Here is a 24,354-nt window from a genome sequence, read left to right as displayed (position 1 = left end):
ACATTAGCCTTTCTTCAGCAACTTGGTGGGGGGAGGTAGCCTGACCTAGGCAGTGTGGCTATGATTTCACATTTTTTCCTTTTTTCATGATGGATTGTACTGAGCTCTGATGTGTGTTCAGTACTTTGGAGATGGTCTTGTACCCTTCCCCAGATTTGTGCTGCTTTATTTCCCTGACTTGGCTCGGCATGTTGAAAATCTACCGTACTGTTGGACCTTACAGAGAGAGGAGGAATTTATAGGTAATATACAGTATTGCACCTCAGGAAAGTTAGCATAGTTACAAAGGGCATGAATACTTTTTCAGCAAACAATTTTGACTTTAAATTTTTAGTAAATTGCTGACAGGTTTTGGAATTTTTATTTTGATTTGACATGATGCACAATGTTTTGTAGATTTGCTCAAAAAATCCAACTTTAATATATTTTAAATTTAGAAAATGAGATGGTGAAGTATGAAAATAGCTGTGGGATCAATACTTCTTTCAAGGCACTATATTTGTAAGGAATTTGTATGGCCATGTGGGTTTCCTCCAAATGCTCCGGTTTCCTCCCACATTCCAAAGAGGTAACAGTAGGTTAGTTGGTCACACGGCTGAAATTTGGCAGTGTTGATTCATTGAGTCAGATGGGTCCATTACCATGATGTATCTCTAAATAAATTATTGCTGATGTCAGGTAGGGCAAGAACCTGTTAGAGACCTTGGCACTCGCTCTAAGTGTCTATCTAAGAGTTTTTTAATTTGTTGAGGATTCAAAGAGGTCTTCATTTTATCTGCTATTTAGGCTGAAAATGCCTTACTAGCTGATGGCAATGAAAATTAACTGCATGCTGAATCTGAATCAGATTTATTGTCTCTGACTTGTACAACGTGAAATATGTTGTTTTGCAGCAGCAGAACAGTGCAAAGACATTAGAATTACTAAAAGTTATAAAAATAAATAATGTTTTTAAAATAAGGTAATGTTCATGGATCGCAAGTGTTGGTAAGCTTCCGGCACCACTGTAGCATGCCCACAACTTTCTAACCCTCACTCTTTTAATGTGGGAGGAAAGTGAAGTGCCTGGGGGAGGTTTCTGAAGAATAAATTCCCCCTGCCTTGCCAGCCACAGTATCTCTCGATGTATATATCTCAAGTTCCTACTCTCCCTGTTGGTGTTGACTGCCTACTGTACAGATAGAAGAGAGGAGAGTAGTTTCATCTTTGAGCGGGATTATTTGGGGTCTGCAAGACTCCCTTGGGAAGCAGCCATAGGAATGACTGAGTTGATATAAAAGAGTTTCATTATGGGGAATGTGTTCACAAACTGCATTTGAGCTCTGTATTTGCACCGTTATTATTCCTGAAGACACCAGAAATCTGCATCTCAGGGAGTGATGCCTATCTTTCATCAGCCTTCTTCACAGCTCTTTGGGCTATTGGTTTGCGGAAGTGACTGTTTTCTAATGGGACACTTTTTGAGTCTGGGTTTGGGCAACACTCTAGTCCAAGGTTCAGAAGTCACCATCTGCTGCCTGGTCTGACTTTTGCATCGAAGGTCACCAGGGATGGATAACAACGACTGATCTTGACATAGAGCTTTTAGCGCAGTCCCAGGACATTAAACTACAGAGGCACAAGAGAATGCAGAAGTTATTCCACCAGGGTCAAAATCAGGTTTATTATCACTTCATATGTTGTGAAATTGGTCGTTTTGTGGCAAGAGTACAGTGCAAGATATAAAATATATTATAAATTACAATAAGAAGTATATATCCTGATTCTGATATTAAAAAGTAGTGAAAAAAAGAGCAAAAATAGTCAGGTGGTGTTCATGGGTTCAGAAATCTGGTGGCAGAGGGGAAGAAGCTGTACCTAAAATGTCGAGTGTGTATGTCTTCAGGCTCCTGTACCTCCTGTCTAATGGTAGAAATTAGAAGACGGCATGTCCTGGGGGGTGGTGAAGGTCCTTAATGATGGATGCCACTGCCTTGAGAGTAGTATAAATCCTGACGGCATGAACTTTGACCAGGTAAAAGCTCTCTCTCTGTTCCCTTTCTCTCTCCTCCTGAGCTCCCCAACTCTTCCTACACTGCCACAATCACCCTGTTATATTCCCTTCTTCTTCTCACTCTATTTGTCCCCACATTCATCCCACTCAGACCCCTCACCCCCCACTGTTCCTATCTGCCCTCCCTTGGTTACATGTTCCACCTTCCTCTCCTATCAGATTCCATCTTCTGTAACCCTCTCAGCCTCAGTCACTCTTCCCACTTCTCCCTGCTCATCCGGATCATCCTGTCACCTACCAGTTCTTGCTCCAGCCCTTCCCTCCACCTTTCTAGGTCAGCTATCTCCCTTCTGTTTTTCAGCCGAGATGAACAATCTCAATCTGAAACATCAACTGTCCATTTCCCTCCACAGATGCTGCCTGACCAGCTGAGTTCCTCCAGCATTTTGTTCTTTAATCAAACTATAACTGACGCTAAGTCTGAAATAAACATTATGACACCTTAATCACGGATGAGATGATTGATAAGGTCAGAGTGTTTTGGGAATAGAACAATTTTCCTTTGGAACTTTGATAGTTAAGACACAGGCAGGATGAAAGGATACAGAGGGCAGAACGGGCGGCAAGATTTAAGGATGCTGCTGGGTTAAAGAGGGCAGGTCCGTGGTGGGAGTTGAGCACAAGGATGAGAATTTTAAAACTATTGTAGAAGAAGGTGGAGTCACTGGAGTTGTTTCTAGAATTCTGGCTGAACTGACATCCATGAAGGACAGAAGGGAGGTCAGATCAGAAGCATGTCTGAATGGTCCAGTGCTGTCTCTTTATCCTCTACTCCAGTCAACAGCAACCAGCAGTAGGCGCCAGCTGGGATCAGACTGTGTAGCACAGAGCACAGGCCCGTCCTGCTTCTGGCAGTTCATTTTCACAATACTCTACAGACCTTGGAGTTTATGATCCTGGGCTTTTAAAACCCTCAAATTCGCACCCCTCCCTGGTTTCCCACACTCTCTTCTCTATGATTAAGACTTTTTGGCTCCTCACCATTTCCTTCCCTCGCACTGTTGCTTTCAGTTGGCTGAGCTTTCAGCATCGTGCCCAAAGGTGAAATGTCTGGAGTTTTCAATATTCAAAAAGATCCCAAAGGTCTGTCAGTTACTGTGTCACTATCTCCCTGCGTGTGTCTGTCTCTATTTGTCTGACACTATATCTGCCTGTATTTGACTGTGCCTGCTTCCTTGTCCGTCTGTCTCCCTCTGTGTCTTTCTCTGTGCATTTCTCTCTCTATCTTTCCCTGTAAATGTCTACCTCTGTGTCTTTCCCTGTAAATGTCTACCTCTCTGTGTGTTTCTCTGTACATGTCTGAGTCTCTGTGTGTCTTTCTCTCTACATGTCTGTCTCCCTGTCTGTTTTCTCTCTACATGTCTGTGTCCCTGTCTGTTTTCTCTCTATGTACATGTCTGACTCCCTGCATTTAAGTTTCTATACTCAGTTGACGTGCCTTACCTGCTATTACAACCACTTCCCACACAGCCCTGCGTCAGTCTGCAGGCACCAGCTGTATCTGTGTTGGGGTCACGGTGGTTCATTTCTGGCCTTCTCTGTCATGGTCTGAGAAAAAGGAAGTTAATGTCTGGACCAAATGTATTCAAAGAATGCTTTGATAGCAGTATTTCCACAACTGGGGAAAACACACAGATATCAAACCAGATTGAGGCCATGGGTCAGTGGGTGGTTGGTGATGAGGTTTGCCCATTTCTCTATGATTGAGAAAGATAAATTGTAGTCTGATCCAGCTCTGAACCTCCATGCTATTGGAATGAGTAACATGAATGCACTGAAAAGGGCATTTGAAAACAAACATTCACGGACAATTGTCGCTAATAATTTTCCTCTGCAAAGGAAAAAAAAGCAGTGGTTTAAAAATAAACATTATGGTTTAAAATTATTTTTGAAGTATTTCCTTTTCTTCTCCTTTGAAGATCAGAAATGGCCTCTCCCTCTCAAATCACCAGCTCAGAGTGCGGTGGGACAGTGCAGTGGAAAATATTGGCCCGTGGAGTTTATTGTGCTGATTTCCCAGGTCATTGGGTTCAAACTAAACTCACTCAGGAAAAAACTAGTCCTCCCAGTTCATTCTGATGTACTGCATTGTTTTGTTGATTCAGTGATAAGTACTGGGGTACTGAACATTCCAGAATCTGCTTTGCAGCTGAGACCTCAAAAGGGCGGCATGATAGTGTAGTGGTTAGTGCAACACTGTCACAGTGCCAGTGATCGGGGTTCAGTTCTCACCACTGTCTGTAAGGAGTTTGTTCTCCCTATGACCGCGTGGGTTTCCTCCCACATTCCAGGACATGCGAGTTAGTAGCTTCATTGGTTATATGGGTATAACTGAGTGGTGCAAGCTCATTGGCCCAGGAAGACCTGTTACGTGCTGTATCTCTAAATAAAATAAAATTTAAATTAAATTACGATTAATAATGATTAATTACGTCAGCTAATTTCTTTCAGATGAGCAATCTTGGGGATCAGTAATCATAGTCATATACAATGAAAACAGGCCCTTCGGCCCAAGCCATCCATGCTGACCAAGATTCCCATCTAAGTTATTTGGCCCATTTCCCTCTAAGCCTTTCTAATCTATGTGCTAGTCTAAGTGTCTTTTAAACATTGTTAGCATACCTATCTCAACCACATCCTCTTAAATGGAGACACCAAATGTTTGAGGAGAATTAATTTCTCCCTCACAGGCATTAACCAAATGTCTTTGTCTCAGTACATGTTTGGAGTTTACTCTCCTGCACCTTCAGTCTCGAGCAGCACGTGCCAGTCCTGTTCCTTTCATGTTCTGAGTCCCCACTTGCCCCAGGACTATTTGGAAAAAGTTGCCCCTCAGGTTCCTATCAACTTTTTTTCCTTCTCACTTAAAGCCCCTGGCAGCTGTGCCTTCACCTAGCCAGGTCTCAGCTTCCGTAATACCCTCCCCAAACCTCACCATCTCTTCTTCCTTAATTTTGGCATTCCTTGAACTTTGTTTGGCCAAGCTATGAACCACCACTCCCCATTATAACTACATTTGACGTGGAGTCAAATTCATTTTGGTAACTTAACCTCCCCCAGTCAGTTTGGACCTTTGACTCTGATGACAGTGTTGTACAAATGCAAATTGTTGTTGGACAGAGAATGGACAGTGATACAGAACACTGTAAATTGAGTGAGGTTAATCAGCTGAAAAGATACAGAGATCTCCAACAGGGTGAAGTTCAGAAGGGACTTCTGTTTCTCCTTGGAGAAATGATTTGAATCCTTTTTGCCTATGGGTGAAATAATGTTTATGGGTTGAGCTTCAGATTAGTAAACTGCCTCACGGCCTTTTCAGAGAAGGGTTTTATCTCAAAAATATCTCTATTGAGATAGTATTGAAGGTAGGATGTGATGATGTGTCCAGTATTTGACTTGGATTAATGTTCACATTCCACACCAACCAAGCCATTGGCCTCTCACACTCACAACCATTTGCCTAGGGAGACCGCTGGGCTGAGTTTATGATGTGTCTGAGGAGAGAAAGAGAGTGAGAGAAAAAACACCCAATAAGTGCAAGAGAAGAATCTACCCCATAACCAGATTCTTCCCATGGACTTCTAGCTCCACGGTCGGCATCTACACAGTGCTTTGATGTACCGCTTGTGCTTTAAGTAGTCACATCACACATATCCTGTTCAGATCTGTATCCTTTGAAGCTGATGAAACTCAGGAAGATATGGAATTCATAAAATATCTTCAAAGAGATGAGGGTGATGGATATCAAACGGGAAAGGCTAAGCTAAAGCCAAAGATCTGATTGGTCATATCCTCCTGGAATAGGGGATCATGTGTCCCTGAATGCCTTCCTGGCTGCATTCATTCTAACACTAAGGTTAACAGTATCAGAATCAGAATTAAGTTAATTTGTTTTTTTTTGTAATTTATTTTTTATTGAAGTTCATCAAACAAACATTTCCATAAGATGTATTTCAGACATTGTACATATATATCATATAATCATATATATCACAAAATCACAAAGTATTTATCTGGGGTATACACTTATAAAGTTAATTTGTCATGTATGTCATGAAATTTGTTTTGCAGCAGTAGTACAGTACAAGACAAAAAATATACTATAAATATCTATATATAAATTAAATAGTACTAAAAGAGTACAATAAGGGTGAGTTTGTGTTCATGGGTTCATTTTCCATTCAGAAATCTGATGGTGTAGGGAAGAAGCTGTTCCTAAAATGTTGTGTGTTTGTCTCAGGCGCCTGTATCTCCTTTCTGCTGGTGGTAATGGGAAGCGAGCAAGACCTAGTTGTTGAGGTACCTTAATGATAGATCCCACCTCTTGAAGCATCGCCTTTTGGAGAGGCCAGAGCCCATGATGCAGCTGGCTGAAGTCTGGAACCGCTGCAGCTTTTCCTGATGCTGAACAGTGGCTCCTCCACGTCAGACAGTGATGCAACCGGTCAGGTAATCCAAGCATTACCCCTTCATGTTTATACCCTGGTGAAAACCTAGTTTCATCTTCCTCATTAAATGCTATATTTCTGGAGACCACGTTCGATGGAATGGGAGATTGCTATCAATGCTCTGACACCAGATCATTGGGAGAAGCAATCAACTTTAATTTAGCCAATGCTAATCTGCCATGTAGGTTCTAGGCAGGGCAAACTGGTACCTACTGATCCTGGTGTGTGATTGTGGTGATCAGAAACTCTGTGTCCCGTCCATAAGCACAGTGGAGCACTGCATAGAGCCAGTTATCGACTCTCACTGACCCAGTGTACAGTTATTGTTCTACCATTGTGCTCTGGGTGGCATGTCAGCACCAGTTGTAAATTTGTGGTTGAATTTCTGCCATTGTCTGTAAGGAGTTTATATGTTCTCCATCATCACGCCGGTTTCATCCCACATTCTAAAACCGTAAGGATTAGGGTAGTGAGTTATGGACATGCTGTGTTGGTGCTGGAAGCATGGTGACTCTTGCGGGCTACATCTTTGCAGTGTGTTAGTTATTGACACTAATGAAGCATTTCTCCCTGTCTCAGTGCTTCAATGTACATGTGACAAATAAAGCTCATCTTTAATCTTTACTGAGTGAGAAAGGGAAAGGCAGGGAAGCAAGAACATGAGAGGGAAAGGGAGTGGGAAAGTGGAGGGGAGAGAGGGGGCAGAAAGGAAAGAGTGAAGGAGAGGGGAGGGAGAGAGAAGGGGAGAGTTAAGAAGGGCAAAGGGAGAGGGAAAGAAATGGAGTGAGAAATGGAGGGGGAGTGAAGGGCAGAGTAAAAGTCAGGGAAAGGCAGGGAGGGGGAAGGAAATAAGAGAGGGGGAAAGGGAAATGTGGAGGGAAGAGAAGGGTTGAGTAAAAATCAGGGAGAGGGGAAAAGAGGAAGAGGAGAGGGGAGAGGATAGGAGAGATGGGGAGGGAGAATATCGCTCTGTTCTCTGTTTTGGACAGTGTTTATAGATCAGTTTGTAATGAGTTATTCTTCTGACGGTCTGTGAGTTGTGTGTCGTTGGTGCACAATGAGTTGTGCACCACATTGTTCGGGGAAAGAGAAGGAACTCCACCATTTTATTAGGAGTTTGTACTGGTGGGAAGAGGAATGTCCAGTCCCTCACAACGACCATGTTATTGGCGTGTCATGTTCATAAAACAGCTTCCTGTGCAGAAACACGCATCAGGAGGCCACTGGATGGATCAGGGAGAGACACAAGCCCCCATGAGGATCTACTCCCATGGAATAATGAGATTCACCCCACAGTCAGCATCTACATAATGAAACTTACTCAAGCAGAAACAGAAAATTTAAGATGGTGGGAAGAGGGGATTGCTTAATGGTCCTGTTAAAGTGCGGTTCTTGTATGGTCTGATTTCCCCACCAAATACCATACAGCTGAGGAATGTTATTATGAGCAGGGAGCAGCAGTTAAAAGCTAACTATAGATCTTTTGTAACACTGCAGGCATTTTGTGAAAACCATATGAAAAGCTGGTGGTAAAAGATTAACTGATGTGTATAGCAAGCTCTCCTGTATCACTGTCACCCAAGAGTGGACCATTTCTCCAAAATAAGATTCAAAGGAGAATAATCCAACTCTGGTCCTCCTGATAATTGCATTGATATTTTCATTAACATAGACTCGATGACATCGGGAATTAAACAGCCTTTTGGGAAAAAGAAGGAAATGTATTTGGCAATATGACAAAAAGTCTTGCATTTAGCCATCATCCTTCTGGGTTTCCCAGAGCACCCACCGGACAATGGAAAACATTTGAAGTGATTTTAATGTTATAATGTGGGAAGGACAACAGCCAATTACGCACAGGAATTTCCCACAAGCAACAAAGTGATAACGACCTGATAATCTGTGTTAGTGATTTTGGTTGAGAGGTAAAAATGCCCAGGCCACCTAGAGAACATTATTATAAAGAGCAATTTATTTCAGAGCAACACACTCAAAATGCTGGAGGAACAGGATACCAATGTGGAGACTAGGACCAGGGGGCACAGCCTCCAAATAAAAGGACAACCCTTTAGAATATAGAGGAGGAGGAATTTTTTTTTAGACAGAGGGTGGTGAATCTGTGGAGTGCTCTGCCGTAGACTGCGGCGGTGTCCAAATCCATAGGTGTACTTAAGACAAAAGTTGATAGTTTCCTGACCAGTCAACGGAACAAAGGAAATGGCGAGAAGGCAGGTGTATGAGGTTGAGTGGGATCCAGATCAGCCATGATGGAATGGTAGAGCAGACTCGATGGGCTGAATGGCCTAATTCTACTTCTAGGTCTTATGGTCAAAAAGATCAAAAAATGTCCCAGTAACTACAAAAAAGTCCACAGTCTCCCAGATGTTAGCACTAAAAAGAGCACCTTTCCGAAGCTGTGATGAGATAAGCTTGTTTGTAATGTTGCATTTTATACCCTGCTGACACAGTTCCCTTTCCTTAGGCTCTGCCTCTCCCAAGATCGGATGTGAGTCAAGCCAGAGCCCCTTCTTGCAAACGAGAGGCTATCAGGAAAACCAGTGTACAAGAACCTTCACTCTACCTTCCCAAACCAGGATGATCCCTGTCAAAATCAGCAGGAAACTTGCTTCGGTCACAAGATGGCAAACAGATACTGAAACAATTGGAGAAGGGATGGAGAAACTCCACCAGGTTAAAGCACATACATATCACCATATGCTACCTTGGAAAACAAACAAATAGCAATTATGAAAGCCTATACATAAACAAAGACTGACAGGTAACCACTGTTGAAAAGAAGACTAATTGTGCAAACAAAAAATAATATTGAGAATATGAGTTGTAAAGAGTTCTTGTAAGTAGTCTGTAGGTTGTAGAACCAGTTCAGAGTTGAGGTGAGTAAAGTTATCCATGCCATTTCAGGAGTCAGGCGGTTGAAGGGTAATAACTGCTGGCATGGGGCCTAAGGCTCCTGTACATCCTTCCTGAGTTAGTAGGGAGTAGAGAGCATGGCCAGGACGGTGGGGTCCCTGATGATGGATGCTGCTTTCTTGTGCCAGTGCTCCACGTAGATGTGCTCAATGCTGGGGAGGACTTTGCCTGTGATGGACTGGGGTGCATCCACCACTTTCGGTAGAGTGTTTAAGGTCCTCCAACATTTGTCTGTGTGGCAATTTACAGTTGTTGTTGCTACCATTGTGTGTTTAAGCTGTGGAGGACCCCAGGTTAGAATGTGGTCCACATGGGCTGCGAACCTAAATCAATGCCTGTTTCACTTCTTTATACAATGCTCAGCATCAACGCCAAAGGGGGTGTGGAGAAAGGTGCAAGGGGGTTTATTATGGTTCTCCCCGAGCAGCTGATCTACGGCTGATCCCAGGGACACTCACAGGGATGGACATCAAGTGCTGCTGGAAGGTCAGCAACTTGGTGAAAGACTCCCTTTGGTGTGCCAGCACATCGAGGTGCCTGTAGAGAAATGCACATTCCACATATACTGCAGGAGTATGTGCTGAGGGAAACACTAAAGGTTGGTGCAGCCACCGCACTGGCTTGATGGGGAGGGACCACAGTATAGGGTTCATCTGGTTCTCATCAAGGAAGAACTGGGTTGGACAAGGTAGTCCTCAATTATTCATTATACCACACTATTTAGCTCTTTTGCTCTCTTTCTGCACTACTTATTTAATTTTTATATACTGACCGCGAGGAAACAATATGATTTGGCGATATGAAACAATATGAGTCAGCTGCACCATTCCTCATTTCCTGTCATGCCCACTGTTGAACTTGAACGCACGGGAGGTCATCAGTCGCCTAAACACAGTGATACCCTCGCGCCAGGGATCACTGGTTGGCCTCGCGCAGCCAGCAGGAAGTGCCGTTGCTACTGGCCTGGAGCGCGGACAGATGGGCGCCACCTTTGAACCCATTTAGCACACCGAATGTTTGTGGGGAACCCGGTGCTAAAATATTCGCAGACGACCTAATTTGGGCTCAGGGTTTCGTAAGTAGCAGAGCAGCTACCTCACTGTGATCTACTGAAAGTCATCCCTCGAGCCAAACTTCTGTCGGCCGATAGATCCTACCTACTTGGGGGGGGGGGGGGGCACATACCCTGTCGCACTCCTCCTCGCTGTCCAGACTGCAACCGCCGCGGCCCTTACCTTGTCCTCTCACCCCACCCACGACCAGCCGCACCTGGCCAAGGTGTCTGGCGCCGGGCGGGCGGGAGGCTGGAGTTCAGGCCCGGAGGTTGTCTATTGAGGCAATGAAGCCCTCAAAACTGCTTCGGTACCTTGAGTCCAAGCACCCTGCACTTAAAGACAAACCCGTTGAGTTTTTTGAGTGGAAAAAATCGTGAGCAAGCGGGACAGATGTAAGTGCTGATAGCCACGAAAACTAAATTGCGGAATAGGCTGGACATAAGGAACCTCCTTCGAGTATCGCTGTATTCTGGTTGTGTTTAACACCACCCCCGCCCCCTCCCCCCCCCCCCCCCCGTCAGCCAGTCCGCAAGAATATTGTCAATATTAAACCAGTCTGCGGTGCAAAAAAGATTGGTGACCTCTGCCTTATTCCATCTCTAGTTTTGATGATGTTGTGTACTTGAGGCTTAATGAAGCCTGAAGTTTGCCAACATTTCTGTAATTTTTCAGTTGCTGTGTCATTAAAAGTTGCTGTCATTGTTATAAAGGGGAATGACATCAGTGGCTTTGCTTAAGTAAGACTTTGCCTGTTGCTGACCACAAGGTCAGCTGGACTGAGCACTCCTGATCACTGCAGAGGGAAGTAAATGGTCTTAAATCTTCCCTATAGTTTAGAGGAATTGAAACATTCACTGATCATCCACCCCCTCGCCCGGCTGAATGCATAACTAGACCAGGGGTTCATTAACACAAGAGATGCCAGAAATCCAGAGCAACACACACAAAATGCTAGAACTCAGTATGTCAGGCAGCATCTATGGAGAGGGAATAATCAATGACCCTTTGTCAGGACTCAGGTCTTAGCCTGAAACATTGACTGTTTATTTCGCTCCATGATCTGCTGAGAATCCCCCCAGTGATTTGCGTGTGTTAGGAGGGGATCATTGTTATTAAGCCATAGAGTCATACTCAAAGAAATTTCAGCCCCATTCGTCTATGGCTAATACAAGGGAGCATAATTTTAAGTTGATTGAAGGAACGTATAGGGGAGATGTCAGAGGTGGGTTATTTATACAGAGAGTGTTGGGTGTATGGAACATCCTGCCAAGGGTGGTGGTAGGGGCAGATACATTAGAGCATTTAGGTAGGCACATGAATGAAAGGAACATGATAGGCTATGAGGGAGGGAAGGGTTAGATTGATCTTGGTTAGGTCAGCACAACACCGTGGGCCCAAGAGCCTGTATTGTGCTGTACCGTACTGGGGGTGGCACAGTGGTGTAGTGGTTAGTGTAATACTATCACAGCACCAACTATGAAATTGTGGTTTGATTCCCGCCTCTGGCTGTAAAGAGTCTGCATGTTCTCCTCATGACCGCACATCTCCTCCCGTTACTCCGGTTTCCTCCCGCATTCCAAAGACGTATGGTTATGCTTGCTATATTGGCTCCAGAAGCATGCTGACACTTGTTGGTTGCTCACAACACAATCCTCGCTGATTAGATTTGGCATCGTATGTTTCAATGATAGAAATTGAATAAAGTTTATCTTTATCTTACTGTTCTGTGTTCTCAGACGCCAGTCTTAATTGGTCAGATTTGCTTTCACAGTACTGATAAATCCAACCTCACAGTGCTAGAAACCTGGGTTCAATCCTGAACTCTGGTGCTGTCTGTGTGGAGTTTGCATGCTCACCCTGTGGGCTTTGTTCTGGTGTCACAGCTTCCTCCCACATATCAAAGATGTGCGGATTGGAAAGTTAATTGGACACTGTAGATTGTTCCTCAGTGCAGAATTTGACTGGAATGTGGGATTAGTATTGAGTTGGTGTAGATGGGTGATTGAGGATTGGCAGGACTTACAGGAGCCTTAAGTACCACCCTCTTCACCAATTCAGGAAGTTATTACCCTCGAACCATCAGGCTCCTGAACCAGCATGGATAACTTCACTCACCTCAACACTGAACTGATTCCACAACCTACACACTCACTTTCAAGATCTCTACATCTCATGTTCTCAGTATTATTATCTGTTACTTGCACAATTTGTCTTCTTTTCCACATTGGTAGTTTGTCAGTCTTTGTTTATCTGTAGTTTTTCCATAAGTACTAATGTATTTGTTTATTTTCTTGTAAATGCCTGCAAGAAAATGAATCTCAAGTTAGTATATGGCAACATATATGTACTTTGATAATAAATTTTACTTTGACTTTAGACTTCAACATGAAAATGATCTCTGGAGTTGGGATAACTTTCTCCATTGGTTAGGCTCCTGGCTGAACTTTTATTTGCAGGGATAACTTTTATTTGCAGGGATTATGAATACGTCTGTGTCTAAAATATAATGCAATTATATTGATGCTTGTGCAAAATATGCATTCTTCCAAAATCCCAGAATCTTTATTTGGCTTTCAGTGTATTTCCTGGCCCCGTCTTCAATGGGAATCTTACAGGATGTTTTGACTCAATGCCTGTGTTCCTCCTTCCAAGTCCACTTCAGCTCCAGAGGAAACTGGGAAAGGCTCGTGGAAGAGAGTCAAACGCCCTCAAAATATTTCCACACGGCGCCTCAAAAGGGAGCAGATCATTATAAAGGCTGCAAAATACAGGAGAGATGGGTTTTTTGAAAGGGATCTTTAGGTGTAAATATATAGTCAATCCATACTGAATCCCTTGCTGCTGTTTGCACTTGCCAAAAATGATTAAATTCAGATTTACAAACCCTTTTGTTACTATGTAACTCTCATATAACTTACATAGCAGAGAAGCTGTGGACCATGGTACTAACAGATGTTTTGAAATTTAAAGGAACATCTGGATTTTCAGGGGGTGAAGACTTCAATTCATTAGTATACACAGAGTGACCTTTCTCTATTAATTACATCTCAGAAACAGGCCTTTTGGCCCATCTTGTCTATGTTCATGTTTAACCCACCATCAAGACCTTGTGATGTCATTGATGTTAGGACTTTATTAATTCAGTCTAGGATATGAATGCTGATGGTAAGTATTCAGTGTTGGGAGACCCAACTGCAGAACAATTGATGGTCACGGTAATGTAATGGTTGGTGTAACACTACTACAGTGCAGGCAACCCAGGGTCAATTCTTATCATGTCTGTAAGGAGTTTGTACATATTCTCCATGACTGCATGTATCTCCTTTGGGTGCTCCTGTTTCCATTACAAAGATTTACAGGTCACGTGGGTGTAATTGGATGACACACATTTCTTGGGCTGAAAGGTGCTGTATCTCTAAAGAAATGAATTTCATTGGTGTGAGTCTGAAGCCATAGGGGCGTCAGACTGGGCAAGTTATCCCTCACTGGAAGGCATTGACAGAAGCATAGATAGAGTAGTCACCTAGCATCTTTCACCCAGGGTTGAAATATCAAATACTAGATAGGGGATGTGCATTTAAGTAAGAGGGAAAAAGTTCAAAAAAGTTGTGCGGAGCCAGTTTTTACACTGAGAGTGGTGGGTGCCTGGGATGTGTGGATGGATTCAGCTACAATAGAGGCTCTTGGGCACATGAGTGTTCAGAGAATGGAGAGATATGGACCATGTGCAGGCAGAAGGGATTGGTGCAATTAGACATCATCAGCTTAATTAGCCCAGCTCAATATTGTGGGGCAAAGGCTGTTTCCTGTGCTGAACTTTTCTGCGTTCTTTCCTCAAAGTTGGGGAGTAACAAGTCAGTGAAATGAGCCTTCGCCTCAACACGGTCTGGAGAAAGGAAAGAAAAGTGCAGATCAAGAACCCATCGACAGAATGCCATCAATCTTGACCTGAATCATTAACTCTTGTTTCTGTCTCCACAGATGCTGCCTGAACTGTGGAGTGTTTCCAGCATTCACACACAAAGTGCTGGAGGAACCCAGTGGGTCAGGCAGCATCTATGGAGGGAAATAAACAGTTGAGCCCGCAGCAGAACTTGATAGGCAGGGGGCAGAAGCTGGAATGAAAAAGGACGGGAAAGGGAATAGAACAAATTGGAAGATATGTGAGCCCAGATGAGGGGGAAGCAGGGCTTCAACTCCCCTCCCCCCCACACCTTCTTATTCTGGCTTCTTCCCCTGTCCTTTCCAGTCCTGATGAACATTCTCAGCCTAAAACATCCCCTCCATTGATGCTCTCTGCCCCACCGAGTTCTCCCCGCAATTTTGTGTGTGTTGGTCAAGATTTCCAGCATCTGCAGAATCTCTTGTGTCTCTGAGTGTTTCCAATATTTTCTGTTTTGATTTCTGATCTCCAGCATCTTCACTCGTTTCATTTTCCTTCACTCATGGAAGGACCTACAGTCACTGTAACCTTCAGATATGCATTGCCTCATATTTGCCAGTACTCAGTATCCCATTTGCTTCTCAAGAGATAGATAGATAGATACTTTATTGATCCCAAAGAATATTACAGTGTCACAGTAGCATTACAAGTACACAGATAAACAAATGAAACCAATTCTCTCTTCATCTCTCTAGCTCACACCGGTGTCAGACACACAAAAAAAACCCACTCCCCTGATTGGATGGCTCACATTCCAAAGCACCGGTTATCTCTAACCATAACCCAAACACTGCTTCTACAGAGAGACCATTACGTTAGCAGTGAAATCTTTACCAGGAGGTTACACAAATATTAGAAGAGAAGTAAGAAAGAATAAAAAATAAGTTAACCTCAAATAGTCTGACAGGAGGTGGTCATCACTTCCCTGGCTATAGGTTGACGCATTATAGAGCTTAATGGCTGAGGGTAAGAGTGACCTCATATTGCGCAATTTGGAGCAGCGCAGTTTGTCTTAGACCATTACTAAAAGAGCTCCTCTGTTCAGCCAAGGTGGCATCAAGATTAATCCTAAAAATATTCAAAGACTGTGGTGTAAAAATGCAAGTTTATGCTTAACAAGTATCACAAACCAACAAAAATGTAGAATTACAACTATTTGAGTTAAGTGAGATTATTTATGTTTAAAAATAGGGAATCAGTCTTGAACTGCCTGACTGAGGGACAATCCCCAGGAGCAAAACAGAGCTTGGAAACAGGCCCTTCTGCCCAATTTGTCCTTGCCGACCATGATGCCATTTGCCTGCACTTGGCCCATATCTCTCCTTACCTGTCCAATTGTCTTCCGATGGTTGTTCTTGCACACATCCTCTGGGAGCTCATTCCATATAGGCACGATCTTTTGGGTGAAGAATTTGTCCTTGGGTCCCTTTTAAATCTCTCCCCACTCATTTTAAAACTATGCCTTGCAGCATTTAGCTTCCTTCCCATGGGGAAAAAAACCTTGTGCATTCACCCTATCTACGCACGTCATGATTTTCTACACCTCAAAGGAACACTCCATGAATAATCTCACCCACATCAAGCTCACAATTTTGTCAAAAGGGAACTTTATGATTGAACTTTGTGGTTCACACTTGAAAGGATCAGCAAATCCAGATATCAGAGACCATCATACTTTCTCCAGCCACTCTCCGTCTCCGTGTTACGCTCAGTTGCCATTTTATTAGGTACCCCGTACTTGTAATTATCAGTAACTCCTGTACCTAATAAATCAGCTACTGTTCATGGTCTTCTGCTGCTGTAGCCCGTCCACTTCAAGGTTTGACATGTTGTGCATTCAGAGATGCTGTCCTGCACACCACTGTTGTTATTTGAGTTACTGTGGCCTTCCTGTCAGCCTGAGCCAGTCTGGCCGTTCTCCTCTGACCTCTCTCACTAGCAGAGCATTTTCACCCACAGAACCACTGCTCATTGGATTTTTTTTTGTTTTTCACACCATTCTCTGTAAACTCTAGTGACTGCTTTGCATTTAAATCCCAGGAGATCAACAGTTTCTGAGATACTCAAACCACCCTGTCTGGCACCAACAATCATTCCATTATCAAAGTCACTTAAATCCTTTTTCTTCCTCATTCTGATGTTTTGGTCTGAACAACAACTGAACCCATTGACCACGTCTGCATGCTTTTATGCATTGTGTTGCTGCCACATGATTGGCTGATCATTTATTTGCAATAATGAACAGATGTACAGGTGTATCTAATAAAGTGGCTGCTGAGTGGATTTTTTAAACACTTGTCCATTTCCATTTTAAAATCTATCCTACATTCAATTTCCTCCACTGGCCAGCTTGTTTTTCACTCCAATCCTCTCTATTCAATGTACTCTGTCAGTTTATCTGTAAGTACTTTGCTAATTATCTTAAATTTCCCACTAATTATTGGAGTGCTGATTAGAGGAAGTAATAATTTCCTTGATGTCGCAGGGTAACTATCGGAACACCCAGGTTGGACCTGACCGTATCCCTCAGTCTCCCAGTGGAAAGAGTCTCCTCGGCCTCTGAACTGATGTTCAGACACACTGAACCTGGAACAGGAGGTGGAAGAGAGAGGACACACACAGTGAATGGGTGTTGCTGGGATTTGCCTTCCAGATCACAAAACTTTTCATCTCATATAATTAGAGTCATATTTGTGGCAGAAACAAGTGCATTCAGCCCACTGAGACTGTGTAATCTTGATGCAAAAATAATTGACTCCCCTCTCAATCACAGACCATAATATATAGCAGAATTAGGCTGTTTGGCCCATCTAGTCTGCTTCATCATTCCATCATAGCTGATTTATTATCCCTCTCAACCCCATTCTCCTAACTTCTCCCTGTAACCTTTGATGCCATTACTAATCAAAAACCTATCAACCTTAGTTTAAAATATACCTGATGAGTTAGCCTTCTGTGGCAATAAATTCCACAGGGTTACCAACCTCTGGCTAAATTCCTCCTCATCTCTGGTTCTGAAGGGTTGCCCTTGATTTCTGAGGCTGTGCCCTCTGGTACCAGATCCTCTGCATCCACTAGGCCTTTCCATATTCAATGAGATCCCCTCATGCTTCAAAACTCCAACATGTACGGGCTCAGAGCCATGGAAAACTCCTCAGCATTAACCCTTTCCTTCCCAGAAGCATTCTCTTAACCCTCCTCTAGACCCACTCCATTGCAGGAGGTACTTAATAGAGTGGCCAGTAAGTTTATTTTCTACATGTTCGTGATGTTCTGCTGCTGTAGGTTATCAGTAGTTACTGAGATACTCAAACCACCCTGTCTGGCACCAACAATCATTCCATTATCAAATTCACTTAGATCCTTTTTCTTCCCCATTCTGATGTTTTGGTCTGAACAACAACTGAACCTCTTGATCACGTCTGCATGCTTTTACCATTGTGTGATCAACGTCACAGATCACATTTCTCCCCCATTCTGATGCTTTATTAATTGAGTTGCTGGCACGTGATTAGCTTATTAGGTATTTGCATTTGTACAGGTGTAGCTAATAATGTGGCCACTAAGTGTATGTCATGGAATTGGTTGTTTCATGACAACAGTACAGTGCAATACATAAAATATACTAATGATTACACTAAGGAATATGTTGTGTAAAAAGAGCAGAATAGTGAAGTGGTGTTCATGGATTCATGGACTGTTCAGAAATCTAATGGTGGAGGAGAAGAAGCTGTTCCCAAAGCATTGACTGTGTGTCTTCAGGCTCCTGTGCTTCCCTCTGATGGAAGCAATGAGAAGAGGGCAGGAACAGGAAAGCGGGAAGAAGTGGTTGTGGGATAAAGGACTCTTGTTCTGTGTCATATCATGTGCTGTTCCAAATTCCAGCCTCAGTAGTCCGTTCTGAGTCATCCTCCTGTTCCTCCAAACTGCCCACCAATGGATGATTATTGATCATTTGTCAGACATTCCCCCTCCCCTGTTCCAATACTTCTCCCCGTATCTAAAACTACTTAAAAAATGATTGACTTGTCCGTTGGATTTCCCTTCCTGAAAGCTTTCCTCAGAATCCTACAACTCCAAAACATTCTGGAGTGTTGATAACTCTACCGTGTACAAGACCAATCAAAGCAACATATAAAATAAATGATACACGCAAAACCCTGCAGGAGCTCGGCAGGTCAAGCAGCATCTATGGAGTAGAATAATGAGTCCCGATGAAGGGTCTCAGCATGCAATGTTGACTGTTTATTCTCTACCATAGGCGCTGCTGGACCTGCTGAGCTCCTCCAGGGTTTTGTGTGCATCACACTGGGTTTCCAGCATCTGCAGAATGCCTCATGTATAAAATTTAAAGATTAGCTTTATTTGTCTCACATACATCAAAACATCCAGTCACTTGTGGTATTTGCGCCCACGACCAACACAGTCCGAGGGCATGCTGGGGGCAGCCCACAAAGTGTTGTCATTCTTTCAGCACCAACATAGCATACTCAGAATTTACTGATCTTTACATCTTTGGAACATGAGAGCATTCAGAGGAAGCCCACGCAGTCTCAGGGAGAATTTACCAACAGCAGCGGCAACTGAACCCTGATCGTACCACTGGCGCTGTAAAGCGTTACACAGTTGTGCTGCCCCAAAGTCGGTGTGCAGAGGTAATCATCAAACTACGAACCTGGCAGACATGCTGTTGATTATAGGAGGCTGCAAGTGAGTTATACTTGGTATTTAGTTTATGTTTGTCACATGTTCTGAGATACAGTGAAAACTTTTGTTTGCGTGTCATCCAAATAGATCATTCCACAGTATGTCATTGGGGTACAGAAGGAAAAATAATAAATGCAGAATTATGTTACAGTAACAGAGAATTTTCAGGGCAAGCAGACAAATTAAGTGCAAAGGATATGTGAGGTAGACTGGCAGATCTAGAGTTCATGAGTCTTCCTGCTGCCACCATTGGGAAGGAGGTACAGGAGCCTTACATCCCATACCATGAGGTTCAGGAACACTTATTACCCTTCAACCATCAGGCTCCTAAACTTTACTCACCTCAACTCTGAACTGATTCCACAACTCATGAAGTCACTTTTAAGGCTCTACAACTCATATTCTTAATATTTATTTATTTATTTTTGCAGTTTGTCTTTTGTGCATTGGTTGTTTGTCAGTTTTTGTGTGTCGTTTTTCATTAATTCGATTGCATTTGTTTATTTTACTGTGAATCCCTGCAAGAAAATGTATCTCCAGGTAGTATATGGTGACAATAATAAATTTACTTAGAACTTCGAGCTTTATCGTACAAGAGAACCATTCAGGAGTGTTAATTTGTCTGTGCATGGCTTTTGTCCAACCAGAAGTGAAAACTGAAGTGTGCAGAGTTTAGTATATAGGATGGGCCCTCACTGACTAACGATGTCGCTGTTTTTCCAGTGAATATGTGCAGTGGTTTCTACCCAAAAGGCACCAGCCATTTCCAGGAAACAGCCTCTTCTTTCGGACTAACCTCAGCAATGGAGCTTTGTAACCAAGCGGCGATCGAGCCGCAGATAACAGAGAACGGAAGCCCCTTCAATGAGCAGCAGAGAATTCGGAGAATACGGGTAGTGCCGGTTTCTCGAAAGTTGCCTGACGATACAGAGATCACAAGTTGTCAGGTGCTGCTAGACTGAGGTTTCTGAGATAAGTCTGATTTTACTCATCTTCCTTTCGATCCACAGACATTTCAACCTAATATTTTCAGTGTTAGGTTTAAATATTCTTGGTGGTCCTACTCATCTGCTCATAGGGTGTTAGGGGTGGCACAGTGGATTAGCTGCTGCTCTCAGCTCCGGTGATCCCGGTTCAATCCTGACATCTGCTGCTGTCCTTGCGGAGTTTTCCCAATCTCTATTTTTCCACCAGATGCTCCAGCCTTCTCCCACATGCCAGACAAGCAGCTTGGTAGACTAATCGGCCACTGTAAGTCCCACCCCCCACACCCTTCCCCCATTGAAATCAGAAGGGAGTTGAGGAGAATGGGGACAGAAAATAAAACTCCTTCTGAACAGATGTTCCTTTTGAACAGAGATAAGAAATCTCTTATGTCAGAGGGTGGTAAACCTGTGGAATTCATTGCTGCAGAGGGCTGTGGAGGTCAAGTCATTGGGAGGCTGATAGGTTCTAGATTTGTAAAGGGAAGGGTTAAGGGTTACAGGGAGAAGGCAGGAGAATAGAATTAAAAAGAAATCAGCCATGATTGAATGATGGAGCAGACTCAGTGGACCAGATGGCCTATTCCTGCTCCTATATCTTCTGGTCTTATGATCTAAAATGGGCATTGATTTTGGATTAATGTAAGTAAGTGCTTGATAGTCAGCATGAACTCATTGGGCCCAAGGGCCTTTTTCCTTACTGCATGACACAATAAGATGGATTCCCCCTAGTCTTACTCAAGGCCACAGACACTATCCCAAGCTCAGGACCTGGGTGGATGCTTCATTGTGTCATTCACAGTCCATTGGGGCCAGTAAGGTGACCACATTCCCGAGCTAAGGCTTGTAACTTGAAGTGAGGTCCTGTTGAAGTCTCCATTGCCCAACGCTCAAGCTCCCTGCATTCTCAGCAGAGGAAACTAATCAAGGTCCTCTGGGCTTGAGCAAACCACTCTTCTTTACAGTTGGCCAAACTGCCGCCATAGATCCAGGTTAGAAAATGTGATTGGCAACCATTTGTTTTGTGTCTGATTTAGTTTGATTAACCTCCTAAACAACAACTCTGCCTTCATAAAGCACCATGGTTAACCCCACCAAGGTGCTTCATGGGCCACGGACTAAATTTGGGTGGAGAGATTTGGTCAAGTTAAGTGCATTCAAGGACTGGTGTATTTGTTTGTCAGGATCTGGCTCCATTTCTTTCGTTACTATGTTTAAAGGAGCCTTACATACTAAAATGGCGGGCAGACTGGCTCAGATGTTCTCACTCTGGCAGTCTCTCTTGTAGGTCATAGGGTTGCTGGTTAAACATCTTGCATTCCAGTTAAGCCTGGTTGGGGAGTCATCTTTCACACAAGACTTATATCTTTGCCTGCTTCCTCAGGCAGCTTTCAAAGAAGATCAGGAGATTTTCATGGCCAACATTCCTTTCCAGCCACAATACTGCCATGAGAAAAGTTTAACTGTTTTGAAGAGGATGTAGAGGAGATCCACAGGGTGTGTCTGGATTGGAGCATTTTAGTTAATTATGGAGATACTAAATAGGCTGGGGTTGCTTTCCCTGGAGTGGAGGGGTCTGAGGGGACTAGATGTAGAAATCCAGATCAGCATAAGGTGGCGTGATTTGGAAGATCAAATGGAAAGGAACAGTACAGTTGACGTCAGGATCCTTAACAGTGTTGATACATAGAGGGATATGGGGGTGCAGGTCCATAGCTCCCTATTAGATAGAATGGTGAAGAAGGAATACAGCATTCCTGCCTTCATTGCTCAGGGCATGAGTCAGTAAAGCCATGGTGCAGCTGTATCAACCTTCAGTTAGGCCGCATGTGGAGTGCTGTGCGCCATTCTGGTCACCCTATTACAGGATGGATTAGGAAGCTTCGGAAAGGGTGCTGAAGAAATTTACTAGGATGCTGCCTAGATGGCTGCATGGTATTGTAGCGGCTAGTGTAACACTTTACAGCACAAGTGATTGGGGTTCCGTTTCTATGGTTCGGCATGGGTTTCCTCCCACGTTCCAAAGACATACAGGTTAGAGTTAGTAAGTTGTGGGCACACTATATTAGCAATTCAGCAATTTCCAACCCCAGCTTCTCTTAGTGACACTTGACAGAATGTTTGCCTGGTGTAGGGCAGGATGAGGCCTGTGTTGCCACGTTAGTCAATGCTCAACATTGTGGGTTATAGGCACTGACACATGGCCAGTGCCTGGGAGACTGTAGGTCAGTATGGACTCAGTGAATGGAGAGTCCACTCCCATGCTACATAACTCTGAGGCCATTAGTTCATTAACAAATTGAGAACGATCAGAGACGTGTGTTCATGGCTGTTCACATCTGTAGCCGCATGGCTGATTCCACTGCTGCCGAGGGGGATTCCTGGTGACGTGATTTTATACAAAACACGGAATCACATTGCCAGGGATTACCAATCGGTGACAAGTGATGCATCGTCTGTTCGAAGGTACCTCCGACTGATAAAGTCTCTTCAGGTAGCTAGAACTCTGACTAGAAACAGTTAATCTTACATGACAGTCTGGTTAATATCGGTGGCATGGTAGTGTAGTAGTTAGTGAAACACTTTACAGTGCCAGAGACACGGGTTCAATTTCCGCCACAGTCGGTGAGGTATTTGTACGTTCCCTCCGGGACCACGTAGCTACTCTAGTTTCCTCCTACATTCGGGTTGGTAAGTTGAGGGCACGCAATATGGCAGCCTGCCCCTCGCACGTATTCGGACTGTTGGTTGTCGACATATCAAAATCAGGTTTACTATCACTGGTGTATGTCGTGGAATCTGTTGTTTTGTGAAGGCAATGCAGTGCGATACATCAAATACTGTATAAATTAGACATTGAAATATGAGTGTGTATATGAGTATGAGTGAAATAGGTGTATACAGGTAACGTTTTTATTTCAATAAGTAGTGCATAAAGAGAGCAAAAGTAGTGAGATGATGTTTCTGTATGTTTTCATGTTTCAATATATTTGTTACAAATAATATTACTCTATCTCTCCACATATCTAATATTTAAGTCCCATCTCATTCACAGCAGGTAACTGATAGACTAGATGTAATGGAATTGTTTCATTGTCAGGAGGCTAAATAAACAGGTCACAGTTTGAACTGTACGGAGTCCATCAATGACATTCAGCCTGCTCGGGGCAGAGAGGTGTGGTTCCGCAGTAATAACCGTGCTCAGGAAGGTATATACGCAAAGGAGAGAGGGACCAGAATTTCTGGCAGATAGCATAATGGCACTCAATAAGAGCAGGGAGTTTTCCCCATAAAAATGGACTGAATGGTGATAAAGAGAAAGATTGGCTTTATTTGTCACGTACATTGAACCCTGGAAACACAGTGAAGTGTATCTTATGGATCAAATCAAGTCAGTGAGGATTGTGCTGGGCACCCGTGAGTGTTGCCACACTTCCATCACCAATGTAGCATGCCCACCCTAACCTGTGGAAAGAAACTGGAGCAGCTGGAGGAAACCTACTCGGTCATGGGGAGAATGTATAACCCCTTACAGTCAGCGGCAGGAATTGAACCCCGATCAATGATCTCTGGTGCTGTAAAGTGATGCACTAATTACTGCACTAACATCCCACCCCTGTAGATTCTCACATAGTCACATCCATGCACTGTCAGCCACTCACAGCCTTGTGGGTGGTAGAGATCATTGACAAGGCGATTAGCCAATAATCAAGAGACTGTCTGGGAATAAATTGTTGCTTTATGAAGTTATTAAGCTGTCCCAAGGAAGATAAGGGGGGACTTTTTATGCACTATAACCTGGAATATGTTTATTGAAAGGATGGTAAGAGAAAATTCAGTGTCTTTTAAAAGTGCTTCCACTTACAAATTAAATATTGGCTGAGCTGTGTAGGTAGGACAGAAGAAGAGGTTGACATTGATTGGACATTCCCTCCAAAAGACCAGCAGAGGCAAGAGGGCTAAGTATATTTCTTCTGAGCTGGCTGACTGTGATTCTAGGAGTTGGTGACTGGATGGAGTTGAGAGATTGGTAGTCTATTGATAGATGTTTTTCTGATCCCAAAGGAAATTACACTGTCACAGAAGCATTACAAGTGCGCAGACATACATGTATACAAATATTAAAAGAGAAGTAAGAAAGAATAAAAAATAGGTTACCTCAGTCTGACAGGTGGGGGTCATCACTTCCCTGACTATAGGTTGACACATCACCTCATATAGCGCTCTTTGGAAC

Source organism: Hemitrygon akajei, chromosome 16 (assembly GCF_048418815.1).
Source record: "Hemitrygon akajei chromosome 16, sHemAka1.3, whole genome shotgun sequence".
In the NCBI taxonomy this organism is placed as follows: Eukaryota; Metazoa; Chordata; class Chondrichthyes; order Myliobatiformes; family Dasyatidae; genus Hemitrygon; species Hemitrygon akajei.
The sequence above is the reverse complement of the archived record's forward strand: the minus strand, read 5'-3'. Positions refer to the sequence as shown.